Raw genomic sequence first — 7,466 nt, forward strand, 5'->3', positions numbered from 1 at the left:
ACATAAGCGATGTGATTTTTCTACTGGGTGAGAGGGAAATTACCGCGATCCTGTATCATGTTGCCAATCACTGGTAGTGCCCTGACAAGGCAACGAAACAGGCGGAGCGACGCAGGAAGAGAGCGGCAAAGGGCAAGCGCCCTTGCTACCTATGTTGTGCCCAGTGATAATCTTTGGCTATTACTTGGAGATCAAGTCATTCGCTACTAATATCTGGCATCATTCTCCAGTTCGTTGCTACTATCTGACATGATTCGCTGGCTCCCCGCTTCATTAGCAATACAGAGTATAGAGAACATTATTTAGCTTCGATGTAAATTCTTCCCCTCACTATAAAACATTAAACACTAAATTAGCGAATGTCTATTTGACAGTTGGATGAAAATCAATTGAAGCCCAATTGATTTTCATCCAACTACGAGTTGGCAGGTTAAAAACAAAAGTGTCGCTTGGTAACGTATGCCCCTCTGTCCTCTGTTTGTCCCGCCTCACCTTTTTATGTTAACGAGCCCACAAATTCCTCAAAAAAATTCAAAACGAGCCCAAAGAACTAGGGGATTGATAAAAAACAAAAAGTAAACGGGTTAATCCACTTGTTCCCCCTATAAAGTTATGTTGAAGCGTTCCTACGCCCTAAGCCATGTATATGTACTGATATTGGCGTGGAGTATAACGAGTTTCGGTTATCAGCCGAAAGAGATTTAGGAGAGGGAGAGATAGAGATAAACAGCAAGTTTAAACCGTAGGAAATCTATCTCTATTCTATCAATGTGTAGCGCACAAATCATGGTTAGGCGGCTAACCATATGCTTGTTTAACATTCTCCCTTAATCATAACTTTTCTAAGTTAAGATTACGCCAAAATTCTTCAAATGATCTTGTAGGCAATGCCTTTGTGAATCCATCAGCAACTTGATCTTTGAAATGCACAAACCAAATTTTTAACTCCTTGCTAGCAACTGTTTCTCCTACAAAGTGATAATCAATTTCAATGTGCTTGTTTCTCGCATGAAAGACATGATTTGTAGACAAGTAAGCAGCACCAAGATTGTCACACCAAAGACATGCAGTTTGTGTGTGATGTATTCCAAGTTCCTTTAGCATGGATTTGACCCAAACGATCTCTGCTGCTGCATTCGCTAATGCTTTGTATTCTGCTTCTTCAGTACTTGATATGAGCAATTCCATCAACGAGTGGGCTGAGCAATTCCATCAATCAACACAATGCAGCGTGCAGGTAGGCGGTATGGAACTCTGTTTGTGAATTACTTCCGGCTAGCCATGCATGCATGCGCTTGGTACTGGATATGTGTTGCAAGTTAACTTTTTTGAGGGATATGTAGTGAGTTAGTAATTAGTAGTAGTACAATTCTTGAGACAATCAACTGATATGTGCATTCAGAGCTGCATAACTGCTGGGAGTAACTATATATGCCATTGTTTTGCTTCTGAGTTTGTACACCTTTCCCAGTAAAAAAAAGGGCCATGCACCGAAATGACGTTGATCAGACATAACATGCCATCAAACTATTACAGCTAACCTTCTACTACCATAAACTGAAGTGGAGAAGAGCGTGAGGTCCGGTCGCCCGGTCGGTCATAGCAGCAGCTGCCCGTTGATAGCGAAGACAATGCAAAGTACGTCGTCTCCGCCGCGTCCAGCTTCCCGTTTCTCACTCAGTCGGCACGTATCATACGCTAGCTAGTGATGATGGCTCGGCTGGTTTCCGTTTCCGGTAAGCATCCATCAGGGACGTAAGGCTCACCGTCGAGCCCAGCTGTATGGACTCAAATGGCAGAATGGTCACGCAAGGCACGACCTCCATCGTCCTTGATGCATGCATCCTTTAAGGGCCTTCCACAGCCACACTGTGTAGTAGAGTAATTAAGTACTACGAATGCTTGCTTTCGTACGTGGCCATGGCCCCATGCATGCCAGTTCGTTCGGGGTGCAAGAATTGATATGCCAGTGATCATGTTTAACAGTAAGACATTTCCCTACGAAAGCGTAGAGACTATATCATGCATCAAAACTATTTAGAACCAGGTAAATTCGACATGCAAACTCATTTTCATGATCACCAACAGTAGCAAAATATGCACGCCCGCCTCCGCCACCGCCACCACCACCACAACCACCTCCCACCCCCACGCCACCCGCCACCGCCGCCATCCCCCATCTTCCGTTGGATCTGAGGAGAAGCCGACGCAACCTGCGCAAAGGAGCGCGTGTCATCCGCTTTCCCTTCCACCAGCTGAAATTTTCTAGTGGACTAGGTGGTGAAAGTGTAGCTCTCTCCCAGAAGTGTCCGGAGAGAGCGGTGAAATCTGCGGGAGGCGATATCCGAGATGTAACTGGAATGATCCCACCACGGATCATTCCTTCTAATTCTCTCCAACCCCCTAGTTTCAGGTGTGGGTGGGGCCCTCCCTCTTACTTAATCCAATTGGCACCTGCCAAGTCACAAACACTCCGTAAACCCCCTTGTTATTCCATGAATGTAACATTGTTGCTGTGGGTCCTGGCATCCACTTCCGCCATTGTAGGAAGGAGGAGCCCCCTTGCGAGGAGTCGTGGCAGCCTCAATGCCCCCGCCTTCACGGTACACGATTGTGCCGCGGTGGGCGCACGCTCGGGGCATGGTTTCTCTGTAGGTTCCCCAACGCCAAACGAGATGTGACAAGGAAACTGAACCCAACCACCATGCACCACGACTTCCCCGTCGATCGGCCGCCCTCTGTCGTTGAGCAGCACGATCTGGCGATCAGCTTGATGAAGGAGCACCTCGCCGTCGTAGAATGCGAGCCAGGTACGCCTCGATCGGAAGTCTACCATGAACGCAGCCGGCCAGCGTACGTCGGACACCATCCCTCCTTGTCTTTTTCGTCCATTCCTGGAAGCTGATTGAAACTCCGTTGCCAGCTCCTTGAAGTGGCGCCCGGCGCGTCCGCTAAATGGACGGCGCATGCCCGTTCTGACGTTCCGTGACTTGTGCGTGTGTCGTCTCCATCGTCGATGCATGCATCGATGATCGATCCGTTAAAGGCCGGGGCCGGCTACAACTACTGTGCAGCACACTACGATGCTTACTTCCGTACGTGGCCATGGCCCCATGCATGCCACTCTGTTCGGGTGCAAGAATTGATATGCCATACTCTGGAAGCAAATTAGAAGTGTGAAACGGCGGGCGCGGCGACATGCCGACCCACTCATGCAACCTACAGTATCTTTCTTTACAACTAATTAAGATTTTACTAGGCCAATTACACATTCTTCTCTTAGGTTCTATACAAATTACGATGCACGTGCCTCTCTCGAGATACTAACGTTCCTTCACATCAGCACATGGCAAGAGTTCATGGCCCCACGCACCTGCGCGTTCAGGGAGGATATGCACATGCAATTGCAATTGCTAAGAAGTTGGGCACCACCAAAGATACATGCCGTGCTTTCCTTTGCCTACGCGTACATCTCACCAACCGTTCATCACATTAATCCTGGCCCCAAGTTGCATTAGAGTTAGAGTCGTCTTTTCAGGTGTCATTTACCATTGTTAGTAGTCAAAATTGACGTAAGTATCACAAAAGAAACAAAGTTTGAACTTTGTGTTAGATAAGAAAGAAAACGTTAAATAAGGAATTCTCTCTTTTGAAGGTTTGTACCGGGGTATGGAGCTATCAGCAGGCCTTTAACTGAGTTGCTAAAGAAAGGTGTGGAGAAGAAGCCAGAAAGCACCAAGCTCAAAAGTGCTGAAAAGCCGTAGTGCTAACACACGCACTGTAGTTTTGAAGCTAAAAAGACAGCAGCGAGCTCCGCGTCGAAAAGCGAGGCGAGCCACGCTAGCAATCATTGAGGTTTATGTCTATCAAACCGAGCTCTTGAACCTTAGGAATCTGCTAAATACCCTTTTCCCCTAAATGGCATTTTTTTCTCCTTAAATATGACTTTAAGGGGATGTTTTTTACCAAAAAAAAGGCCGCCCTCTCTGATCTTGTATAAAGAAACCATGGTCTTGTTTTTGCAGACTAACATACCCATTGATACACTATGGGGTAATGCTAGAGATGCTTTAATTAAGCTGTCTTTCTACCTCCTGACTGCTACTGAACAAGTAGTAAGTTGCTCCATGTAGCTACAACACTCTTTTCTTAGCAGGCTACAGTACTCTTGGGAAATCTAGTTGTGAATTACTTCCAGCTAGCCATGGCTGCGCTTGGTATTGGATATGTTGTCAGTTAACTTTTTGGAGGGCTATGTTATGAGTTATTCGCAGAAAAAAAATGGTGTGAGTTAAGTTTTTTGACGGATATCTAGTGAGTTAATTAGTAGTAGAACAATCAGTTTTTGAGATTATCAACTGGTATGTGCCTTCAGAGCTGTATAACTGTTGCGAGTAACTATCTATGCCATTGTTTTGCTTCTGAATTTGTGCGTACATTTGCCAGGAAAAAAAGTCATCCACTTGGAATCAAACTGTGGTGTGACAGATAAACCTAGCTTCCACCACAAACGAAGTGGAGAAGAGCGTGATGTCCGGCCTGTCCAGCCACCTAGCTTATGTCTCCATCGTCGATGGATGCATGCATCGATCCTTTAAAGGCCGGCCAACTGCTACTATCACTGTGTAGCACTGGGATGCTTGCCTTCGTACGTGGCCATGGCCCATGCATGCCACTCCCCTCCGTTCGGGTGCAAGAATTCAGCCGTCCGCTTGAAGCAAATTAAAAGTGTGAAACGCTCGGCAAACGGGGTCACAGGATACGCACATGCATTTGCATTTGCAATTGCAAAGAAGTTGGGCTGGGCACTGCCAAAGATCGATGGTACGTACAGTTACGTGTCGTGCTTTCCTTTGCCCACGCCTACGTCTCGCCAGCCGTTCATCACTTCACTTGATGTACTACTACTTGCTTATATAGCCGACCGAACCTCCCGTCCCTCGCCGCCTTGACCCATGACCGTGAGAGATAGCTAGCTAGCTCCATCAGGAAAGCACCGCCTGCGCGACAAGAGGAAGAGGAAGAGGGACAAGCATCAATGGCTGGTGGTGACCAACCAGCTGCCGTGATCGGCTTCGTCTTCGGCTTGGCTTGGTGGCGGCCGTGATCGGGCTCGTTGCCGCCACCAGCAACCCGGGAGACTTCCAGGTAATTACTCCACAACTCCGGCATCTATCTCCCTTTTCGCTGGCACCTACTATCGTCGGTATCGTATGTACTAATTTGCTGGATGGTTACCCATGCATGCATGCAGTCGCAGATCGGGCACTCTGCCACGGAGGCGGAGGCGCTGCGCCTGCGCGCGGCGGCGCTCGCCCTGGTGCTCCTCGGCGTAGCTCAGGCCATGACGGCCGCGGCGGCCGTCGTGGTCCTGGCGGGGGGTTCCCTCACATTTCTGGGCCGGCGCCTCGTCGCCAGCGCGCTCGTCGTCGCTGCCACCAATACCTACCTTCTTTTCCGAGTCGTCTACATGGTGGCAGTCGTCGCCGGCGGGCAGAGCGCCGGCGGGAACGTCCTCGACCTCTGGACCCAAATCTCCATCGCCTGCTCCTTCTTCTCCTTCTTCTGCGCCAGCCTCGCCGCCACCCTGGCTGGGCCTAATTAACCTCGCCGGCCGTCACCTTTAGCGTAAATAAGCTGGCCTTGTAGCGTGAGTTGTGTTCACGTCTCTGCCGCAGATCGACCTCTCTCTTTGCATGTACGTAGAGCCATAAGCTAAGCTAAGCTAGGAGCCCCCTCTAGCCTAGCTTAAGTTTGCCAGCTCGCAGCATCGATCTATCTTCTTCTACGGTTCTACTACTACCAAGCAACACTACATGCATGGATCTTTAGTGATTATAATTGGCATAATTACTAGTAGTACATTATTAGTGTGATGATCAAGATGGGCTTAACTATTGGAACGTGTGTGTATCTGCGATATGTTCTGTCTGAAGACTGGAGTGTGTGTTTCACATTTCATTGTGTGTTCTTGTTTCTTTTCTTAGAGCATCTCCAACATGCGCCGAACGCGCCGCGCGTAAAAAACAGCTTTGCCGCGCGCCCATCGCCTGATTTGGCGCGGCGCGCAGCGCTGACTCCAGCAGCCGCGCTAAGATGCAGCATGCGCGCGTCGCTTCAGCAGCGCGCAAAAATGCAGCACACGCGCTCATTTTTACAACATTTTCAGAAGCATAGATAAATATTAAGATAATAAAAAACGATAAATTGCATAGATAAAAAACCATACAAAGGTATTTTACATCGGTGCAACTAGATAGATAGTTCGAAAGCATAGATAGATAGAACTACGGTGCAACTAGATAGAAACTACTACGGCATATATAGATAGAAACTACTCCAAGTCGCTACCATCATCACCATCCTCGTCGGTGTTGTCCGAGGTATCAAGCCATATGTCGTCCCAACGTTCATCGTCTGACGTGAAGATCGACCTCCCACCTGCTTCAACGATGCCTTCCGCCGATGCCGGTCCGCCTGCTCCGCGCGGCGCCTTGCCGTCCTCTCCGCCCAGTAGGCACGCTCGTCGGCGACGTCCTCCGGGTGGCGACTGCGCCACTCCGCCATGGCTCGCTCGTCCTCCTCGGCGATGAGGAGGCGGCGGCAGCGCCGAGCGTGGTCGGCACGGTCCATGTCGGTGATGAGACGCGGTGGAGGGGCGACGTGCTGCGCCTGCTCGCGCGTGAAGACGTCCCGAAGTTCATCTGCGACCGGGGCCTATCCAAGCGCCACGCCGCCGTGTCGTACGCGCGGGCCGCCTCGTACGTGCTCCGGAACGACCCGAGGCCGAGCCGGACATCGCCGGACCGGATCTCGGCGGAGTACCAGCCGTTGGGGCGCTCGCGGACGCCACGGTAGCCCGAAGAACCCCGGCGGCGCGGTGGTGACGCGGAAAGCGGTGAAGCGGCGAGGTTGCGAGGGGAGGGCGCGTGGCTGTGTCTGTGCGCGGCGAGCGCGACATTTTATAGGCGCGCGCGAAGCGACGCGCCAAATCTACCGCGCCGCGTGCCGCTTTCTCCTGCGCGCGCAAGCGCTTCCCGCGCGCGGTAAGTTCCCGCCGCCGCCGGAGCGCACGGAACCAGCCGGCGCGCGCTAAAACCAAATTTTACCGCGCGGGCGCGCCTTTTGCCGCACCTGTTGGAGATGCTCTTACCGAGCTACTCCCCAACTTCTCTCACCAGTTTCATGTGGGCTGTATCAGTAGTACTGCATGCGGCAGTTCAGTACTCCTTTTCCATTTTGTGCCTAGGATTACAGAAATGACAACTTCACTATGCATCTCCTCTCAAGGATCTAGCAGTCTTTTTTTTTTGCGGTTGAACGATCTAGCAGCCCTTAACTCAAAAATCAAGTAATCCTCCAGACACAGGAGATCAATCTTACTAAGTGTGTAATTAAATGTTGGAAATGCATGCATCAATCATGAGTAGTATTTTCTTAATAAAGTTTCGACCGCAAAGGTTTAT

General features: G+C 50.1%; 1 long non-coding RNA gene across 1 annotated transcript; it reads left to right on the top strand.

Annotated features, from left to right (window-relative positions):
* Positions 1–4,956: 4,956 nt before the first annotated feature.
* On the top strand, positions 4,957–5,920 carry LOC123131096 (uncharacterized). Its single transcript, XR_006464061.1, has 2 exons — positions 4,957–5,148; positions 5,255–5,920. It is a non-coding gene; the product is annotated as an uncharacterized lncRNA (long non-coding RNA).
* The last annotated feature ends 1,546 nt before the right edge of the window (positions 5,921–7,466 follow it).

The sequence above is a fragment of the Triticum aestivum genome, chromosome 6A (genome assembly GCF_018294505.1).
Source record: "Triticum aestivum cultivar Chinese Spring chromosome 6A, IWGSC CS RefSeq v2.1, whole genome shotgun sequence".
Lineage (NCBI taxonomy): Eukaryota > Viridiplantae > Streptophyta > Magnoliopsida > Poales > Poaceae > Triticum > Triticum aestivum.